Genomic DNA, 19,628 nt, shown 5'->3' with positions numbered 1-19,628 from the left:
TAAAGATGGCGCCACCAGGACCGGAACGACCACACTAAAGATGGCGGCCCCGGCCCGGAAGTCCGCCCCGAGGCCACACTCAAGATGGCGCCGCCAAAACCGGAACTTAGCCGAGGCCACTCTAAAGATGGCGGCGAGAGGCCCCCTCGCTTTAGAGAGGCGTTTATCCTGTTGCCTGACCTCCGCCGCCACCCGGACCCCCGCCCCGCGCCCGCAGCGCCGTCTCGCCGCGCCGCTTCCCGCTGTGGGGACAAGGCGGGGCGCTCGGCGGCGCCGGGCGCGGGCGGCAGGTTCGTGGGCGGCGGCAGGCACCGGCGACGGCAGCCCCCTCTCGGCGCCGCGGAGCGCGGCGGTCGCCGCGAGAAGCCCAGGCAACGCCCCCCTTCCGCTCCGCTCCGCTCCCGCTCCCGCCCCCGTCCCCGCCCCGCTCGGTCCCGCCGTGGCCTGGAGATGCTGTCGGGGCTGCGCCGCCGCCTTCCCCCCCTGGAAGCGACCCACGGCGGCAGATCCGACGGAGATCGTCCCCGGGGTAACCTGGGCGCTGTGGGGGGGCGCGGCGGTGGGGGGGCGCGGCGGTGGGGGGGCGCGGCGGTGGGGGGGCGCGGCGGGGGGGCGCGGCCGCTCTTCTGCCTCTCCCGCGGCCATCGGCGACCGCAGGCAGGGGAAGCGACAGGCAAGTTTCTCGCCTCTGCGGAGAAACTTGCACCTGCGTGCCGCCGCAGGGCCGGGTTCGGATGTGCCCTGGCATTGCGCCCCCCCCTCCCCCGCGGGGAGGGTCTGCGCTGCCTCGGGGCCCCTGTCTGTGCTGCCGGGAGAGAGAAATCCTTTGGGAAGCTGGGCTGGAAACAGCAACTCTGTGAATTGCTCAGCTTTTCCTAGGCAAGGGCAGGTTTTAGGGAACAAAGGCCCGTACTCGCGAAAGGCGCCGCGGGTCTCGCCAAGGGGTGGGGGGGGGCGCGCGGCTGCGGCGCCGCGCGCGGCTGCAGTGCCGCTCCCGGCCGTGTCCGCCAGGCGGCGACTGTGAGGCGGGGCCCGGCGCTCGGGGGCGCTCTCGCAAGCGACGCCCCCGGGAAAGCGGCGGGGTTTGGGCGCTGCCGGCCTTCCCCCGGAGCGCCCGGGCTGGCCCGGCGCCTGGCAAAACCTCTGAGGGAAAAGGCAAGCAACAGCTGCGCTTGTTCTGCCCTTTCTTTAGCCAGGGACTGGAACACAGACAAAATCGAGGGGCTCTTTGACCTGTGCAGGCTCCGAGCATTTTTCAGCCTTCCCTAGCAGGGCATTCTCACCCTCTGAAAAGCTGAAAGGCTTTAACAGCTGGAGACGCGCCTGCAGCTGTGCAGATTAATGTAGTTTCTTTGAGGAAACGAAGGGGAAGTTTTCCTGTTGTGAGCCTAAATACCGAGTCTACTCTGCTTTTTCAATCAGGTGACGAAGCTTATGGAAAAAAAGACCAAAGGCCTCGAGGTGAGTACATTCTACCGAGTTCTGCTTTTCTGGGATCGGTTTGGGAAAATCACGTGAAATTCTAAAAAGCTTCTCTCCGTGTTTTCTAGTTGTTTTTTCAGCCTTGGTCTAAGTTTCCTGTAGAAAAGGGCATAGAATTATTAGAACAGACAAACTAGACCTTCTCGGGAGAGATGGAAGAAAAGGCTGCTGATTGCAGTTCTGCTTTTCTTGTCTTCCCTTCGACTGTCATTTTCTCTCCCCTGCTGTTCAAATAGGCAGCAATTAATTGCTCTGCTGAAGAGTTTGCTGTGCTAAGTGTCTGTCAAATTGACGCCTTCAACTCAAGACAGCACCTGCTCCTTAGTTACAAAAAGTTCCTCCCAGGAAATTTCCAGGCGTGCCCATAAATCTCCTCGCTGTTTGTTTGGGAGAACAGGGTTTTCTCGTCTGTAACAGAATAGTCGTGGCATTTGCTATTGAATGCTGGTGGCAATCTAGTCAGAAGAGGACCCCGTGCTTCACTAATTTTGCCTTTTTGTTGTTGGGGGTGACTTCTTCCCAGGGATGTTCTTCTTGATCCCCCGGGGCAAAGGGAGGTGTCAGCGTCAGGAGCCATCCTAACTGGGGCCCTGGTAGGTCAGTGCTTTTTGTGTGACTGGACGGTGAAGCTGTCTGTGGGAATGACCTGGCTAGTGCTCAGTGTAGTCCTAATTAAGGTGTCTTTTACTCCGTGTTCCCAGGCTCCCTGTTTTCCTTCGGTCGCCGTGGGTGTGCCGGACGCCTCTGGCAGGACTAACCCTGTGGCTTTTATGTCCAACGTGCTGTGCTGTGTGTGCCTGCAGGTAAGAAAAGCTGGGAGTGCAGTCCCTCTGCTTTGATTGCTGTGTCTCTTGGGTAGTGATTTTGGAAGCGGCGCCCGCGCAGAGCGAGGCGTTGGCCGGGCCGGCGCCTGAAGCGCTCGGGGCCGCCGGGCAGGGCAGTGCCCGGCTGGTGGGTGCCTGGCAGAGAGAAGAGCCTGGCCCTGGGAAGGCAGGAGCCTGGTCTCGAGCTGCTCTGGACCGCTGTGGGGATGAGTTTGAAGTTTTGGGATCGCTTGTTTCTGTCCCTACCTTCCCACTGAAAACAATAACTTAAGAAGTTCTCCTCTGGACTGGTCCAGAGAAATTGTGGAGTCTCCATCCCTGGAGATGCTTAAAACACTTTTGCTCAGGCAAAGTTGTGAGCAACCTCTTCTGCCTAATCCCGCTTTTTGAGCAGGAGAGACTGGACTAGATGATCTCCAGAGGTATTGTCCAACCCCCACCATTCTGTCCTTCTGTAAAGGGGCTTTGCACTGCCCTTTGGAACTGTAATCTGTTGATGACCTGTGTTGAGGTCACGCTGCAGCTTGTTACACTGCAGCTTGTCACACTGAATGGCAGCCTGAATAATTTAATATTGAACTGTGATTAATCACAAGATGAAAGCTCAGATAGGCTGGTAAGAGGCAGTGTTCTTTGCTGCAGCATTTCCCACCTGAGGTAATTTTCCTTGTTCTGAAAGTGTCAAGTACAGTTGGGCAATGTACTGCATAGGAAGAAGGGAAAGAATCTCCAAAGCAAATAAATGAACAAAAAAACCCTTTATATTTGCTTGTGCAAGAAGAAGATTGTTATTCCACTCAACCAGGTTTTGAGAGGACAAATTAATTGTTTCTCTGACAACAGTATACACTGGAGGCTGTTAATGATCCCATAGTCTGTGCTAAAGGTTTTAGCTGATTGTGTTTGTCATCAGCTTTTACTAAAGAAAAAGCAAGCCTTCTCGGCTGTGTGGATATTACAGGAACGAAATGATTCCATTCATGTAGATAATGATAACAGAGCCAAACCAAAACTATTGTGAGTGTCCTATGTGGAACAATATACAGAATTTCAAAAGGGATTGTAGTGGTCCCATATACAGAACTAACATACTTCCTGTTCCTTATTTGCTGATCAGGTCATGTTTATCTGCCTGTCAGGACTGTTGGAGCACTGGATGGAGAGCAGGTCATATGAGGAGGATTACGGAGTAAAAGGCAGCTTGTACTGAAGTGCAGGGAAAGTATAAATATTTATATATATTGGCACAGCGCCTGGCCTTAATGCTTAAAATCCTTTGGAGAGCTGTCTGCATATTTACTGTATTAATGATCAAATGCAAGGCTGTGTTGGGAAAGGTCTTCCATTTGGAAGTCAGTAGTTGAGACTGTCTTGCCTATGAAAAAGAGGGAGAATTTTCGTTAGAGGGTGTAGGATTCTGGCTGGTAATAGTCTTAATTCAAGGTATTTTTAGAGAATTGATTTAATACAAGCAGAACAAATGGCCAGAAGTGTAATGAGAGACAAGTTGAAATTAGAAAGTAGATGTGCATTTTGAATGTATTGTCATAGCAACTGATTAAATTCTCCCTCTCTTGCTGTTCTGGGGACCTTTTAAATGTGCTTTGGCTAAATAAAAAGTTAGACTATTAGACTATTTCAGAGCCAAAAGGTCAGTTCTTGTTGTCTCTTTTGCACTTTAATTCTAGTACACTGATACTTGCTAACCACGTATAACCCTAGATGCAGAATGAGAACTTGGGTTATTAACAATAAACAAGTAAACAGCAGAAAGACTTGACCTTTCTTTTGAATTGCCCTACAGTGTTACAAAATACCAAACAAACCTCCTTCCCCAAAGAAACGCCCCCCAAAATGCCCCAACAACTCACCAAACACAAAATCACCGACAACCAAAAAGCAGAAGTAACAAACATGAACAGCAAGTGGAGGAAGAGTTTGAAAGCGGGCTGGACAGAAGCAGAAGTGTTACTGCCCACTCTTAGGCCACTGTGCTGATTAAATGGGTGTTGTTAGGTTTAGATTAGTAGTTCGTTGTTGTTGGGTTTTTCGGTGGTGTTGATTTTTTTTGTTGTCGTTGTGGGGGATTGTTTGTTTGTTTGTTTTTATTTTGGTTTTTTTTCTGTATTAAAAATCTGGCTCAGTTACTCTCTAGTTCTGGTGTGTTCTCTTTTCCAGGTGGTTGGTGTTTCTGCAGTGTTTGGCACAGGACTGGGGGAGATTTTTACCCAGCTTTCTAAAGCTGTAGATGAATAGGAGAGGTAAGGGGATAACTTCTGGTCCGCGACCCAGTGACCACTTCCTGAAGGTCCTGATTCATGAGTCTGCTCCTTTGATTTGAAGGAGTGCACAGTTGCCATAGCCAAGGTAGCTTAGGGTGTCCAGTATCAGCATAAAAAGCAGCAGTAAAAAGGAACTATTCAGAGATGAATTTTTGTGCTGTTCCGTGAAAAAGTAAAAGCTATCTGTGCCAGCAAGTCGGTGAAGTAATTTTTTTCTTGTAGTTCCATACCAAGTTTTGAATTGTTGCTGTTTTAATGAAGTATGTTCATTGATTTTGCATCCATTGGTTTCAGAATCCAAATCTGGGGAAAAAAGTACTGTCTTTCTGAAATGTCTCTCAAACATGAAAGCCTAGAGAAAACTTTTTTTTGTGAGTAAAAAGAAGCCTCCAGGATGATCCTTATGCAATACAAATCATGTGTTTTTCAGACTGAATGCACTCCCTTTATTCACCTTTTCAGAGAGTATCGGCCAGAATACGAGCGCCTGAGAAAAACACTGGTAAGTGTTTTTAGCTGTTTTACACCTGAACAGTGTATCTTGGGTCACTTTTGTGCACACAATTGCCTTTATGTTGAGAGGGTCTAACATTTCATTTACTAGTCGTACTCACTGTGGGAAAACTCCTGTCCTGAAGGAGTCCACCATTTGCCTTTTTTTTCCTAGATGTGGTGGAGCATATCTTTACAAAACTAAAGATTTTGTAAAACAGATGTTGCTCACTGGTTTAGTGCTAGTATTTGAGCTAATTGTGTGAAAATGATTGGGAAATAAGATTGTGTCTTCCATTCAGATGGACAGAGAGTTCTTAAAAATAAATTTCCAAAGGGATTTGTTGAGACTATCCCTGTATCTTCCTGCACCAGTGAAGAGTACTAGTTTGACTTAGTAAGAAAGACTGAATTGCAGTGCCAAAATCAGTAGCTCTGCTCACCTTGAGTTCTGGCTGTCCAAAGGACAGTTCTCTGCAGGCACAGCTACACAGAGTTTGGCTTCCCGGCGCTGCTGAAAACGTCCTAGAATCCCACCTGACTGGAGGTTGCTTTCCATGCTTAGTCAGAAGTTCTGTGTAACCTGAGTTGAAATGTAAGACCTGCGTAGTGACTTCTGCTCTCTGACTGGGGGACAGGCTGCTGGGTTTGGGTGAGGTTTCTCTTCTCCTGATGTTTTAAATGTTCTCAGAATCCACATGTAAATCTTTGTCTACGGGAGAAAGCTCAAAATAAACAAAAGAGAGAGCAGCTGGAACACTTGTGGAAGGACATGGGCAGCGTGTGTGTGCAGGGCAGCACACTGGCAGGTACCTCCCCAGGAAGATAAAGTTTACTGCAGAAGTTTTCTGAAGAGTTTGCCTCGTGAAGTAGTACAGCGCTTCTTTGTCCTCACAGCAGAAATGTGAAAGCAGCTCCATGTTAGAGGAGCAGGGCTTTAGTTCCTGTGGGATTGGTCACACTCAGCTCGTCCTGTGTCAGTCACAGGTTTGGAAGAAACCCCGCTGTGTAGCTAAAGCAGTGGACCTACTAGAAATAATGAAATACTTTAGAAAAGGCGAAACAGTCAGATCAGAATATGAGAAAGCTCTGCTGTTGGCTGCACTGTTCCTTAGATGAGGCGAGTAGGTGCTGATGGAGTCTGTCCTGTGTCTGGGATCCACAAGCAGCTTTCTGTCCCCTTAGAGCAGGTGTTCATTGCTGGGTTTCTGTGCAGATAGAAACCTTACCTTTAGCAAGCTGCTGTGCTGTGTGTGCCTGCAGGTAAGAAAAGCTGGGAGTGCAGTCCCTCTGCTTTGATTGCTGTGTCCCTTTGGTAGTGATTTTGGAGGGGAATCCCAGAGCCATTTGGTTTGAAGGGGACCTTCAAAGGCCAGCCTGTCTTCCGTGGGCAGGGACACCTTCCACTGTCCCCGGTTGCTCCGAGTCCCGTCCAGCCTGGCCTGGAACACGTGCAGGGATGGGGCAGGCTCAGCTTCCCTGTGCAGTGTGCTCTAATATCTCTCCACTGGCATCCTGAAAAATGTTGTCAGCGTGTTTTGTTGGCCGACGGTAAGCAGGACCTGGGTGAAAAGGACATTCTCTGAGGTGCTGGGAGAAGGAGGACTCGTGCGGGCACCTCCAGAGACAGCGGGAACGGGAGCGTGCTGCGGAGAAGGAAAATTCCAGGGGGTGGGTGCCAAGAAATTTGTCCTTCCCTTGCCCTGTGCTCTGCACTTAGCAATGGGTCAAGTGCAGAAGTTTCCTGGGGACCCTGGGAAATGATGCCGGGTCTGCTAAGAAAAGTGGGGCCAAGGGAGCAGGACCTGGGTCTGCGAGCGTGGGAGAAACAAGGGCCGGGTCATCCTCTGCTTCCAGGAGGGAGGGCAGCAGGAAAGGCCACGGACTAAAGCACTGAAGTGCCGTTCCCCAGGGAGCCCCTGCCCAGCACTGAACTTGCTTGTGCACTTGCTGTCCCTTTGCCAGCGGAGCCGAAGCGTCGGGTGCGGGTGCCGGGGGGATGGAGCTGCCAAGGACAAACTGGGAGGGTGTTTGCGAAGGAAGGGGGGAGAAGGAGCTCTTGATGTGCTTTTTTTACTTCTTCATCCCACAGAATTGCCACGAGAGGAAATACTTCAGAGGGGCTTCCCTCCAGCTAAGCCCTGAATGTGCCAGGAGGTTTCAGCCGGGAGGAAAGGAGCTGTGGAAGAAAAGCAGCCTAAAAATAGCCAGCGGGGATCATCAGGTTTTCCAGCCAAGAAGAACAAGGAGAGAGATGAGGGAATCGGGTTCCAATTCCTAATGATTTGGTGGGTGCAGGAATGATTTGTGTGTGTTTTCCAGTCCCTTTTGATTCCTGAGATGATTTTAAAATGATGGCTTTAGCAATCAACTAAATCGGAGATGTTGTTTTTGAGAGGAAATGATGCCAAATAAATGCAGAGTTTTGGGTCAGTTTTTGGGATGATTTGAGTCAGTTTTTGGGGTCAGTTTGGGGTCATTGTTTGGGGTGATTTGGGTCAGTTTTGGGTCAGCTTTTGGGGTGATTGGGGTCAGTTTTGGGTCAGCTTTTGGGATGATTTGGGTCAGGTTTTGGGGTCAGTTTTGGGTCAGCTTTTGGGGTGATTTGGGTCGGTTTGGGGTCAATTTTTGGGGAGCACTGGGTGTTACTGGTGGTTGTTGGGGAGCACTGGGTGTTTACTGGGGAGCACTGGGTGTTACTGGGGGTTGTTGAGGAGCACTGGGTGTTACTGGGGTGCACTGGGGAGCACCGGGTGTTACTGAGGGTTGTTGGGGAGCACTGGGTGTTACTGGGGAGCACTGGGTGTTACTGAGGGTTGTTGGGGAGCACTGGGTGTTACTGGGGAGCACTGGGAGAGCAAATGAAAAATAAAGGGAATAAAAAATAACCGAAATAAAAAAGGAAATATAAAATAGAAAAGAAAATTAAAAAAAAAAAAAAGGCAAAAAAACTAAAAAGGAAATAAAATGAAAATGAAATAAAAGAGAAAAAAAAACCAAAAACCCCCCTTCTTGGGCACCCCGTTGCCTCTCCTCCCCCCCTCCCCCCCGAACCGTAAATTGCGGGGTCATCACCCCTCAAATGTGAGAAGGGGACCCCAAAATGTGGGTGAGGGAACCCCAGGGAGCCGAAAAAGTGGAGGGGGAGCCGCAGTAAGAAAGCGAAGCCGGGCGGTCGGGCGGCGGGGTGGGGGGGGGAGCCAAGGTGGCGACGCCGGCGCGTGCGCAGTCGTTGGAAAGACGCCGGCGATCACGTGGTAACTGAGGGCAGCCAGGAGAGGGACCGGCGACGCATGCGCGGTGGCTCTCGTGCCGGTGCAGCGCTCCCTGGTCGAGTTAAGGGCCGGTTCCGGCGGCAGGGCGGGACTCGCGGTCTCCCGTCCCTCCCGGGGTGTGTGTGGGGGGAATAACATGAAGATTTTTTGGGGTGAAAGCGCAGAAATTAGCGAGGAGGGACGCTAATTTGGGTAAACCCGGTCCCCGGAAGTAGAGAGCGACCGGAAGTCCTCCAAAGCCCCGGCCCGGAAGTCCGCCAAGCCCACAGTAAAGATGGCGCCGCCAGGACCGGAACGACCACACTAAAGATGGCGGCCCCGGCCCGGAAGTTCGCCAAGCCCACAGTAAAGATGGCGCCACCAGGACCGGAACGACCACACTAAAGATGGCGGCCCCGGCCCGGAAGTCCGCCCCGAGGCCACACTCAAGATGGCGCCGCCAAAACCGGAACTTAGCCGAGGCCACTCTAAAGATGGCGGCGAGAGGCCCCCTCGCTTTAGAGAGGCGTTTATCCTGTTGCCTGACCTCCGCCGCCACCCGGACCCCCGCCCCGCGCCCGCAGCGCCGTCTCGCCGCGCCGCTTCCCGCTGTGGGGACAAGGCGGGGCGCTCGGCGGCGCCGGGCGCGGGCGGCAGGTTCGTGGGCGGCGGCAGGCACCGGCGACGGCAGCCCCCTCTCGGCGCCGCGGAGCGCGGCGGTCGCCGCGAGAAGCCCAGGCAACGCCCCCCTTCCGCTCCGCTCCGCTCCCGCTCCCGCCCCCGTCCCCGCCCCGCTCGGTCCCGCCGTGGCCTGGAGATGCTGTCGGGGCTGCGCCGCCGCCTTCCCCCCCTGGAAGCGACCCACGGCGGCAGATCCGACGGAGATCGTCCCCGGGGTAACCTGGGCGCTGTGGGGGGGCGCGGCGGTGGGGGGGCGCGGCGGTGGGGGGGCGCGGCGGGGGGGCGCGGCCGCTCTTCTGCCTCTCCCGCGGCCATCGGCGACCGCAGGCAGGGGAAGCGACAGGCAAGTTTCTCGCCTCTGCGGAGAAACTTGCACCTGCGTGCCGCCGCAGGGCCGGGTTCGGATGTGCCCTGGCATTGCGCCCCCCCCTCCCCCGCGGGGAGGGTCTGCGCTGCCTCGGGGCCCCTGTCTGTGCTGCCGGGAGAGAGAAATCCTTTGGGAAGCTGGGCTGGAAACAGCAACTCTGTGAATTGCTCAGCTTTTCCTAGGCAAGGGCAGGTTTTAGGGAACAAAGGCCCGTACTCGCGAAAGGCGCCGCGGGTCTCGCCAAGGGGTGGGGGGGGGCGCGCGGCTGCGGCGCCGCGCGCGGCTGCAGTGCCGCTCCCGGCCGTGTCCGCCAGGCGGCGACTGTGAGGCGGGGCCCGGCGCTCGGGGGCGCTCTCGCAAGCGACGCCCCCGGGAAAGCGGCGGGGTTTGGGCGCTGCCGGCCTTCCCCCGGAGCGCCCGGGCTGGCCCGGCGCCTGGCAAAACCTCTGAGGGAAAAGGCAAGCAACAGCTGCGCTTGTTCTGCCCTTTCTTTAGCCAGGGACTGGAACACAGACAAAATCGAGGGGCTCTTTGACCTGTGCAGGCTCCGAGCATTTTTCAGCCTTCCCTAGCAGGGCATTCTCACCCTCTGAAAAGCTGAAAGGCTTTAACAGCTGGAGACGCGCCTGCAGCTGTGCAGATTAATGTAGTTTCTTTGAGGAAACGAAGGGGAAGTTTTCCTGTTGTGAGCCTAAATACCGAGTCTACTCTGCTTTTTCAATCAGGTGACGAAGCTTATGGAAAAAAAGACCAAAGGCCTCGAGGTGAGTACATTCTACCGAGTTCTGCTTTTCTGGGATCGGTTTGGGAAAATCACGTGAAATTCTAAAAAGCTTCTCTCCGTGTTTTCTAGTTGTTTTTTCAGCCTTGGTCTAAGTTTCCTGTAGAAAAGGGCATAGAATTATTAGAACAGACAAACTAGACCTTCTCGGGAGAGATGGAAGAAAAGGCTGCTGATTGCAGTTCTGCTTTTCTTGTCTTCCCTTCGACTGTCATTTTCTCTCCCCTGCTGTTCAAATAGGCAGCAATTAATTGCTCTGCTGAAGAGTTTGCTGTGCTAAGTGTCTGTCAAATTGACGCCTTCAACTCAAGACAGCACCTGCTCCTTAGTTACAAAAAGTTCCTCCCAGGAAATTTCCAGGCGTGCCCATAAATCTCCTCGCTGTTTGTTTGGGAGAACAGGGTTTTCTCGTCTGTAACAGAATAGTCGTGGCATTTGCTATTGAATGCTGGTGGCAATCTAGTCAGAAGAGGACCCCGTGCTTCACTAATTTTGCCTTTTTGTTGTTGGGGGTGACTTCTTCCCAGGGATGTTCTTCTTGATCCCCCGGGGCAAAGGGAGGTGTCAGCGTCAGGAGCCATCCTAACTGGGGCCCTGGTAGGTCAGTGCTTTTTGTGTGACTGGACGGTGAAGCTGTCTGTGGGAATGACCTGGCTAGTGCTCAGTGTAGTCCTAATTAAGGTGTCTTTTACTCCGTGTTCCCAGGCTCCCTGTTTTCCTTCGGTCGCCGTGGGTGTGCCGGACGCCTCTGGCAGGACTAACCCTGTGGCTTTTATGTCCAACGTGCTGTGCTGTGTGTGCCTGCAGGTAAGAAAAGCTGGGAGTGCAGTCCCTCTGCTTTGATTGCTGTGTCTCTTGGGTAGTGATTTTGGAAGCGGCGCCCGCGCAGAGCGAGGCGTTGGCCGGGCCGGCGCCTGAAGCGCTCGGGGCCGCCGGGCAGGGCAGTGCCCGGCTGGTGGGTGCCTGGCAGAGAGAAGAGCCTGGCCCTGGGAAGGCAGGAGCCTGGTCTCGAGCTGCTCTGGACCGCTGTGGGGATGAGTTTGAAGTTTTGGGATCGCTTGTTTCTGTCCCTACCTTCCCACTGAAAACAATAACTTAAGAAGTTCTCCTCTGGACTGGTCCAGAGAAATTGTGGAGTCTCCATCCCTGGAGATGCTTAAAACACTTTTGCTCAGGCAAAGTTGTGAGCAACCTCTTCTGCCTAATCCCGCTTTTTGAGCAGGAGAGACTGGACTAGATGATCTCCAGAGGTATTGTCCAACCCCCACCATTCTGTCCTTCTGTAAAGGGGCTTTGCACTGCCCTTTGGAACTGTAATCTGTTGATGACCTGTGTTGAGGTCACGCTGCAGCTTGTTACACTGCAGCTTGTCACACTGAATGGCAGCCTGAATAATTTAATATTGAACTGTGATTAATCACAAGATGAAAGCTCAGATAGGCTGGTAAGAGGCAGTGTTCTTTGCTGCAGCATTTCCCACCTGAGGTAATTTTCCTTGTTCTGAAAGTGTCAAGTACAGTTGGGCAATGTACTGCATAGGAAGAAGGGAAAGAATCTCCAAAGCAAATAAATGAACAAAAAAACCCTTTATATTTGCTTGTGCAAGAAGAAGATTGTTATTCCACTCAACCAGGTTTTGAGAGGACAAATTAATTGTTTCTCTGACAACAGTATACACTGGAGGCTGTTAATGATCCCATAGTCTGTGCTAAAGGTTTTAGCTGATTGTGTTTGTCATCAGCTTTTACTAAAGAAAAAGCAAGCCTTCTCGGCTGTGTGGATATTACAGGAACGAAATGATTCCATTCATGTAGATAATGATAACAGAGCCAAACCAAAACTATTGTGAGTGTCCTATGTGGAACAATATACAGAATTTCAAAAGGGATTGTAGTGGTCCCATATACAGAACTAACATACTTCCTGTTCCTTATTTGCTGATCAGGTCATGTTTATCTGCCTGTCAGGACTGTTGGAGCACTGGATGGAGAGCAGGTCATATGAGGAGGATTACGGAGTAAAAGGCAGCTTGTACTGAAGTGCAGGGAAAGTATAAATATTTATATATATTGGCACAGCGCCTGGCCTTAATGCTTAAAATCCTTTGGAGAGCTGTCTGCATATTTACTGTATTAATGATCAAATGCAAGGCTGTGTTGGGAAAGGTCTTCCATTTGGAAGTCAGTAGTTGAGACTGTCTTGCCTATGAAAAAGAGGGAGAATTTTCGTTAGAGGGTGTAGGATTCTGGCTGGTAATAGTCTTAATTCAAGGTATTTTTAGAGAATTGATTTAATACAAGCAGAACAAATGGCCAGAAGTGTAATGAGAGACAAGTTGAAATTAGAAAGTAGATGTGCATTTTGAATGTATTGTCATAGCAACTGATTAAATTCTCCCTCTCTTGCTGTTCTGGGGACCTTTTAAATGTGCTTTGGCTAAATAAAAAGTTAGACTATTAGACTATTTCAGAGCCAAAAGGTCAGTTCTTGTTGTCTCTTTTGCACTTTAATTCTAGTACACTGATACTTGCTAACCACGTATAACCCTAGATGCAGAATGAGAACTTGGGTTATTAACAATAAACAAGTAAACAGCAGAAAGACTTGACCTTTCTTTTGAATTGCCCTACAGTGTTACAAAATACCAAACAAACCTCCTTCCCCAAAGAAACGCCCCCCAAAATGCCCCAACAACTCACCAAACACAAAATCACCGACAACCAAAAAGCAGAAGTAACAAACATGAACAGCAAGTGGAGGAAGAGTTTGAAAGCGGGCTGGACAGAAGCAGAAGTGTTACTGCCCACTCTTAGGCCACTGTGCTGATTAAATGGGTGTTGTTAGGTTTAGATTAGTAGTTTGTTGTTGTTGGGTTTTTCGGTGGTGTTGATTTTTTTTGTTGTCGTTGTGGGGGATTGTTTGTTTGTTTGTTTTTATTTTGGTTTTTTTCTGTATTAAAAATCTGGCTCAGTTACTCTCTAGTTCTGGTGTGTTCTCTTTTCCAGGTGGTTGGTGTTTCTGCAGTGTTTGGCACAGGACTGGGGGAGATTTTTACCCAGCTTTCTAAAGCTGTAGATGAATAGGAGAGGTAAGGGGATAACTTCTGGTCCGCGACCCAGTGACCACTTCCTGAAGGTCCTGATTCATGAGTCTGCTCCTTTGATTTGAAGGAGTGTACAGTTGCCATAGCCAAGGTAGCTTAGGGTGTCCAGTATCAGCATAAAAAGCAGCAGTAAAAAGGAACTATTCAGAGATGAATTTTTGTGCTGTTCCGTGAAAAAGTAAAAGCTATCTGTGCCAGCAAGTCGGTGAAGTAATTTTTTTCTTGTAGTTCCATACCAAGTTTTGAATTGTTGCTGTTTTAATGAAGTATGTTCATTGATTTTGCATCCATTGGTTTCAGAATCCAAATCTGGGGAAAAAAGTACTGTCTTTCTGAAATGTCTCTCAAACATGAAAGCCTAGAGAAAACTTTTTTTTGTGAGTAAAAAGAAGCCTCCAGGATGATCCTTATGCAATACAAATCATGTGTTTTTCAGACTGAATGCACTCCCTTTATTCACCTTTTCAGAGAGTATCGGCCAGAATACGAGCGCCTGAGAAAAACACTGGTAAGTGTTTTTAGCTGTTTTACACCTGAACAGTGTATCTTGGGTCACTTTTGTGCACACAATTGCCTTTATGTTGAGAGGGTCTAACATTTCATTTACTAGTCGTACTCACTGTGGGAAAACTCCTGTCCTGAAGGAGTCCACCATTTGCCTTTTTTTTCCTAGATGTGGTGGAGCATATCTTTACAAAACTAAAGATTTTGTAAAACAGATGTTGCTCACTGGTTTAGTGCTAGTATTTGAGCTAATTGTGTGAAAATGATTGGGAAATAAGATTGTGTCTTCCATTCAGATGGACAGAGAGTTCTTAAAAATAAATTTCCAAAGGGATTTGTTGAGACTATCCCTGTATCTTCCTGCACCAGTGAAGAGTACTAGTTTGACTTAGTAAGAAAGACTGAATTGCAGTGCCAAAATCAGTAGCTCTGCTCACCTTGAGTTCTGGCTGTCCAAAGGACAGTTCTCTGCAGGCACAGCTACACAGAGTTTGGCTTCCCGGCGCTGCTGAAAACGTCCTAGAATCCCACCTGACTGGAGGTTGCTTTCCATGCTTAGTCAGAAGTTCTGTGTAACCTGAGTTGAAATGTAAGACCTGCGTAGTGACTTCTGCTCTCTGACTGGGGGACAGGCTGCTGGGTTTGGGTGAGGTTTCTCTTCTCCTGATGTTTTAAATGTTCTCAGAATCCACATGTAAATCTTTGTCTACGGGAGAAAGCTCAAAATAAACAAAAGAGAGAGCAGCTGGAACACTTGTGGAAGGACATGGGCAGCGTGTGTGTGCAGGGCAGCACACTGGCAGGTACCTCCCCAGGAAGATAAAGTTTACTGCAGAAGTTTTCTGAAGAGTTTGCCTTGTGAAGTAGTACAGTGCTTCTTTGTCCTCACAGCAGAAATGTGAAAGCAGCTCCATGTTAGAGGAGCAGGGCTTTAGTTCCTGTGGGATTGGTCACACTCAGCTCGTCCTGTGTCAGTCACAGGTTTGGAAGAAACCCCACTGTGTAGCTAAAGCAGTGGACCTACTAGAAATAATGAAATACTTTAGAAAAGGCGAAACAGTCAGATCAGAATATGAGAAAGCTCTGCTGTTGGCTGCACTGTTCCTTAGATGAGGCGAGTAGGTGCTGATGGAGTCTGTCCTGTGTCTGGGATCCACAAGCAGCTTTCTGTCCCCTTAGAGCAGGTGTTCATTGCTGGGTTTCTGTGCAGACAGAAGTTGTCAGTGCACACGCTCCCTTACCTTTAGCAAGCTGGTTTGTGTACAGCCGTTTCTGTTCCCTTCAAGGACCTGATGCTTCTGCAATGGGTCCCTCTGAGCTAATACTAACATGAGGAACTCTCGATGAAGAGCAAGAAGAGAGGGAGAGTGACGCTGATGGCATTGACCACGAAGGTAAGGGAATGAGGTCTAAAAGCTGCCTCTCAAGAAATCCCCTCTATATTTCATGTCCTGGATGGACTGTAAGGAGAGCCTAGAAAACAAGCAAACATTCAGTCACCTGACGTGTCAGAATCTGTAGCAGAAGCTCAGCTGCAATGGTCAGTGCAGGGATATCACTCTGTAACCTTTGTGAAAGTTCAATTGTAAATTTTCTATTCAAGTAATTAATAGGTGTATAACACACATAAACCAGAGAACTCGTTAGGCTTGGGGCATGCAGTGACCTCTGAACCTGATTGATGCACAGATGTGTCCATCATCTTTTTGGCCTTACAGTTTCTGCCCCTGGCTCTCTTCCCTTTTCCTGTGACTGTGGTCTTGGAGCAATCTTCTAAGTTGTTACAGTGTGATTTTTCTCTTCTATAGCTCACAGACTTAATCTTCATTCTTTCCCTGTTCCACTGATGGGTAGGATCACTTATTTCCTTTGCCCTGTAATGTAGCTGAAGATGGAATAGACTTTCTATGTTGCTTTGGCTATCCTGATTCTAGCTTTTTTTCAGAAACACAAGTAGAACAAGTACTGAAATAGCGCTGAACTTCAGCAGCAGCGGGGACTGCGCAGGAGAAGGAGGGTGGGCAGCGGGCCTGGGGCAGGCAGGGGGATGGGGGTGGGGGCGGGCACTTAAAAGATTTCGGCCAGGGAGCTGATCTCAGCCAGCACCCAGTCGGGGCAGTCTAAGTCCCCGTAGAAGCAGAACTGCTGCGTGGGGAGAGGCGGTCAGAGGCGCACTGCCGCTCTGCGTCCTCCCCGCTCCCCGCCGCCGACTCCCGGCCCACCACGTCGCCGCTGCTCCACGGTCCCCCATGCCGCACAGTCCGCCTTCGCGATCCGGAACCGCCCCGTGTGCCGGTGGGGGGCTCCCCGAGGGGCTCTGCAGGGGCCTTGGGGCCGGGACCCCGGGGGTGCAGCCCGACCAAGGGGCGGGGCAGGGGACGGGGTCCCGGGAGCGGGACCCGGGACGGCCACGGACCCGCGGGAAGGGCGCCTCCGACACGGCCCTAGTCCCTCCTCCTGACCACCCGAGCACCTCCCGCCACCCCGCCGGCTCCAAGCCCCGCCAATCCGGGCCCGAGGCAGAGTCTGGCCCGCCAATCCCGGGCCGCCTTTCTCGGCGCCGTCCAATCACAGCCCGCCTTTTCAATCCGGCAGCGGTCCCCCAAGCTCTGCCCGCTCAGCCGCGGCGCGGCCCCTCCGAGCGGCACCGTCCCCCCGTTCCCCTCAGGCGCTGCTGGGACCACGGAAGGGCGGTGGGAGCTCCGCGGTCACGTCCCGTCCGGGAGCTCTCCCAGGAGAAGGAGAGGGAGGCGGGGAGCGGGCGGGAGGGGCTCCGGGAGCGGGGCCTGCGGGACCAGCGGGGTTCTCGGGAACGGGCGGGCGGGGATTGGCTGGGCTGGCACGAGGGGGGCGGGGCCGTGCGGGCCGCGGGCTATAAATAGCGGAGGGGGAAGCGGGGGGGGGGCAGTTCGGCGGCGGAGGTGGAAGCGGCGCTGGAGCGGCGGGAGCCGGGACGAGATCGGCGGTGAGCTGGGGCGGGACTCCCGCGGCTGCCGCTCCCGACGTGCAGGTCCGATCCCGGCCCGCCACTCCCAGCCCGCTTTTCTCCGCTCCGTCCAATCGTAGCCTGCCCTTTCAATGGGGCCGCGGTCCCGTAAGCTGTGCCCGCTCAGCCGCGGCGCGGCGCCGCCCCCCTTCCCCACGTTCCCCTCAGGCGCTGTAGGTGCCGGCGCCTTTGCTTTCGGAGCCGCGCCTGCGCTGCCGCAGCCCCCGACAGGCCCTGTTGGGACCAGGGAGGGCGGGTGGCACAGCTCCGCGCTCACGTCCCGTCTGGGAGTTCTTCCGGGAGGCGGGGAGGGGGCGGGAGCGGCAGCGGCCCTTTCAACGGGGCCGCGGTCGGGCAAGCTCTGCTCGCTCAGCCGCGGCGCGGAGCCGCCCCCCTCTCCACCTCGTCCCCCGCGTTCCCCTCAGGCGCCGGTCTCGGCGCCTTTGCTTCGGGATCCGGCGGAGCCGCGCCTGCGCTGCCGCGGTGCCCGCAGGCGCTGTTGAAAGGGCGGGTGGGAGGTCCGCGGTCCCGTCCCGTCCCGGAGTTCTCCCGGGAGAAGGGGAGGGAGGCGGGCAGCGGGCGGAAGCGGAGCAGCCCCTGGGAGCGGGGCCTGAGGGGACAGCGGGGTTCTTGGGGACGGGCAGGGCGGGAACGGGCAGGCGGGGATTGGCGGGGCCGGACGCTGCCGGACGCTGGGATTGGCTGGGCTGGCACGAGGGGGGCGGGGCCGTGCGGGCCGCGGGCTATAAACGGCGTGGGCGGGGGGCGCTGGGGGCAGTTCGGCGGCGGGGCTGGGGGCGGCGCTGGAGCGGCGGGAGCCGGCCCGGGATCGGCGCGGCCGCCGGGCCGAGGAGCGGCGGTGAGCCAGGGTGGGACCCTCGCGGCTGCCGCTCCAGGGAGCGGTGGGGAGCCATGAGGCAGCACCCCCTCGGCTGCCGATCCAGGGGGAGCCGGGGTCGGTCCCCCACAGCTGCCGAGGCAGGGCGTTGGGCAGGCGGTGTCCCGGGCAGCTGTGCCGGCCAGCTTTGGTCAGTGCTCAGTGGGGGAGCAGCCCATGCTCAGGGGTGCTCCCCCGAACCAGAAGGACTAGGATGCAGCCTCTCAGTGGGGCTGGTATTGAAAGTATTGTTACAAAGAAAAGTAATAAAAGATGTTTCATTCTATTATAATTTTATTTTACTTTTATTTTCATCTTTGACTACTTGATTGTTTATTCTATTGTTTTGTTGCTGTTCCCGTTGGGATGGGTGGGACAGCTCCTAGAGATATTTAAGTGAACGACAAAGACTGATTTGTGACCTTGTCAACAGCCCGGGCCTGCAGAGATACCCAGGAGCAGATTTAGGCAGAGGCAGCAGAAAGCTGAGAACGTGGAGCTCAGGCAGCAGAGCTGGTGGAGACATAAAGACGGTAGGACTGTGGGCAGAACAAGGGTGGGGCTGGATTAGGGAGCATGGACCTGGCATAAGTACTGCAGGGATGGAGCTGGGATAAAAATAGTCAGGCCTGGCCTGGAATGTGGGCTTGAGAGCTGGGGTGGAAAACTCAGACCTTTAAAAAAAGAAAGATGCTAGGATTGGAACGTGCAGCAGCTTTACCGGGAGCTGACAGCAGAGCTGGCAGAGAAATAAAGGTTGTGGGTCTGGGTATGGGATAGGGAGAGTGGTGCTCGGAAAGGGACTGTTGAGCAGGGATAGGGACTGTGGCACTGCAGTAGAAATCACTGTAGGATTGAGACAGGGACTGGCACCGTCGCACAAACATCTGTGTGTCTGTGGAATAGGGATTGATGGGCAGGAACATGGACTGGGGGGGAAGAGCTGAAATCAGTCTAGGGCAAAGATCTGGCCTTTGGAGTTGGGATCGGGTTTGTGGGGTTGGAGGAGCACCTGGGGGACTGGGTTTGGGAGTGTGAGGGTGGAGCTGGAAAGTCACAGAGCTGGAGCCAAGCTGAAGATCCTGCAGTGAGAACCTGGAGCAGCTTCCTGAGGCGGCGCTGGCAAGATGCAGAGCTACTGCTGAGAGAGCAGAGCTGGCAGTGCAATAAAGCTTGTGGGTCTCGAGCTGAAATCACTGAGGGGCTGGGGTAGGGACAGGGTTTGGGCTTGGGACTGTAACACTTGGGCAGGAATCCGTGTGGGGAGGTGATAGGGCCTGTGGCACCGTTGCTGAAATCTCTATGCAGCTGGAAATGGGATTGTAAATTGGGAATGTGGACTGGGCGGGTAGAGCTGAAATTTGTATAGGGCTGGGCTTGTGATTTTGGAATTGGGATAGGAATTTTGGGGCTGGAGGAGCACCTGGGGGACTGGGTTTGGGAGTGTGAGGGTGGAGCTGGAAAGTCACAGAGCTGGAGCCAAGCTGAAGATCCTGCAGTGAGAACCTGGAGCAGCTTCCTGAGGCGGCGCTGGCAAGATGCAGAGCTACTGCTGAGAGAGCAGAGCTGGCAGTGCAATAAAGCTTGTGGGTCTCGAGCTGAAATCACTGAGGGGCTGGGGTAGGGACAGGGTTTGGGCTTGGGACAGTAACACTTGGGCAGGAATCCGTGTTGGGAGGAGATAGGGCCTGTGGCACTGTTGCTGAAATCTCTGTGTGGCTGTGGAATTGGGATTATAATTGGGAATGTGGACTGAGAGGCTGGGGCTGAAATCAGCATAGTGGTTGGATTGCATCTGTGGAGCTGGGAGGGTGTCTGGAGCTCAGATAGGGCCTGTGGCACGTTCGCTGAAATCCCTGAGGGGCTGTGGAATAGGGATTAATGGGCGGGAACGTGGATTGGGTGGGTAGAGCTGAAGTCAGTATAGTGCTGGGCTTGTGATTTTTGAATTGGGATCGGGTTTGTGGAGCTGGAGGAGCACCTGGGGGACTAGGA

General features: G+C 53.1%; 3 long non-coding RNA genes across 6 annotated transcripts; all 3 read left to right on the top strand.

Moving 5' to 3' along the window:
* The first annotated feature begins 2,136 nt into the window (after positions 1-2,136).
* On the top strand, positions 2,137-7,516 carry LOC135408855 (uncharacterized). Of its 3 annotated transcripts, XR_010427883.1 has the most exons (4): positions 2,137-2,285; positions 4,485-4,567; positions 5,019-5,090; positions 7,173-7,516. It is a non-coding gene; the product is annotated as an uncharacterized LOC135408855 (long non-coding RNA). The 3 variants fall into 3 exon arrangements; XR_010427885.1 differs by lacking the exons at positions 2,137-2,285; positions 4,485-4,567; positions 5,019-5,090 and adding exons at positions 6,045-6,343; positions 6,640-6,751; XR_010427884.1 differs by lacking the exons at positions 2,137-2,285; positions 4,485-4,567; positions 5,019-5,090 and adding an exon at positions 6,354-6,751.
* A 3,313-nt stretch (positions 7,517-10,829) lies between these two features.
* LOC135408861 (uncharacterized) lies at positions 10,830-13,852 on the top strand. The gene is made up of 3 exons (XR_010427891.1): positions 10,830-10,970; positions 13,169-13,251; positions 13,703-13,852. It is a non-coding gene; the product is annotated as an uncharacterized LOC135408861 (long non-coding RNA).
* A 617-nt stretch (positions 13,853-14,469) lies between these two features.
* LOC135408859 (uncharacterized) lies at positions 14,470-18,463 on the top strand. 2 transcript variants are annotated; one of them, XR_010427889.1, is made up of 3 exons: positions 14,470-14,573; positions 15,057-16,780; positions 18,067-18,463. It is a non-coding gene; the product is annotated as an uncharacterized LOC135408859 (long non-coding RNA). The 2 variants fall into 2 exon arrangements; XR_010427888.1 differs by having other exon boundaries at positions 15,057-16,735; positions 18,067-18,462.
* Positions 18,464-19,628: the final 1,165 nt, after the last annotated feature.

This window comes from Pseudopipra pipra, unplaced genomic scaffold (assembly GCF_036250125.1).
Source record: "Pseudopipra pipra isolate bDixPip1 unplaced genomic scaffold, bDixPip1.hap1 HAP1_SCAFFOLD_69, whole genome shotgun sequence".
NCBI lineage: Eukaryota > Metazoa > Chordata > Aves > Passeriformes > Pipridae > Pseudopipra > Pseudopipra pipra.
Note: the sequence above shows the minus strand (reverse complement) of the source record. Positions and strands in the feature narration are given on the sequence as shown.